Here is a 1,131-nt window from a genome sequence, read left to right as displayed (position 1 = left end):
AAAAAAAAGTTAGGGACATAAATGAAAAACACAAAGGTTGAAAATCTCCATTGTAGTTAAAATGTTTTGAAATTAATAAAATTCATGTGTTACCATAAGAAAAATGATACAATGAGCGTCGGTGCTCATCTTAAGTTAACCAAGGATAATATTACCTATCAATTTATTGGGAGATAATAAATTTAATTTAAATTTTGAGACCCACCATAAATTCATTCAATAGTTATTTGATATGACATATCACTAATACTAATTAGATCATTTCTTTTAATATAATTACCAATCTTTGAAAAAACTTTTTACTTTCCTGTAAATTTCTTTTAACAAACTTAATGATTTTCTTTAACTAAGACGTTAATCCAAACCAATCAATTTTTCCTTTATTTTGTTCATAAATTTTAAAATTCAATTTCTAGTGTCGTTTTATGGGACCAAAGATTTTGTATGTTATCGTGCTTATGCAGGGGAAAACAAAATGCTCTTTACATCGATTGCTAAAACTCATGCTCTTTACATCGACTGTGTTACATGTATATAATGATTTACATACACATGATGTAATAAAATACGATTATATCAAAATTTCTTCAATCAAAAAAAAAAAAAAAAAAACTTATCTACTCTCTTTTTAACACCTCATCTGTATATAAATCTTTATATAATTATATCATGTATAAGTAACATTATTCTTCTTTAAATAGCTTACTGCTCGACTAGGTTGAAGTTGGAAGAAAAGTTACACGACACCCTTGTCTTGCTTTCATTTATAAACTATTTATAATCAGTCAAAACACTTTTTTGTTCACAATTCTCATAAAACCCACAAAATACTATCCACTTATCCACCACTCAAACAATAATCAAACAATCACAATCTCAACCTTCTTTTATGAAAAAAAATCTAGAATTTATCACATTCAAGCAATCAATTTCCAAGAAAACAAAATGTCATTACTCATTATGTTTAACTCGAGCACTTTTATTCAAGGAAAACCGATACTACCAATATATAAAGGCCACAGAGTACAAGGTATAGAACTGGCTAAATAGACTAACATTGATCCGTACAGCATTGAAGTAAGCCGCTGCTTGTGGTTGATCATGGATCAAAGACGACCTTCGTGCAGCAGC

The 1,131-nt window shown here is 28.5% G+C and overlaps 1 protein-coding gene across 1 annotated transcript in view; it reads right to left on the bottom strand.

Moving 5' to 3' along the window:
• Positions 1-857: 857 nt before the first annotated feature.
• LOC111395662 (glucose-6-phosphate/phosphate translocator 1, chloroplastic-like) overlaps positions 858-1,131 on the bottom strand; it is a 3,889-nt gene continuing 3,615 nt past the window's right edge. The window contains exon 7 of the mRNA XM_023021754.1: positions 858-1,117. The gene's annotated coding sequence lies outside the window, so the exon portion shown is untranslated. The remainder of the gene's footprint in view (positions 1,118-1,131) is intronic.

The sequence above is a fragment of the Olea europaea genome, chromosome 6, assembly GCF_002742605.1.
Source record: "Olea europaea var. sylvestris chromosome 6, O_europaea_v1, whole genome shotgun sequence".
NCBI lineage: Eukaryota > Viridiplantae > Streptophyta > Magnoliopsida > Lamiales > Oleaceae > Olea > Olea europaea.
Note: the sequence above shows the minus strand (reverse complement) of the source record. Positions and strands in the feature narration are given on the sequence as shown.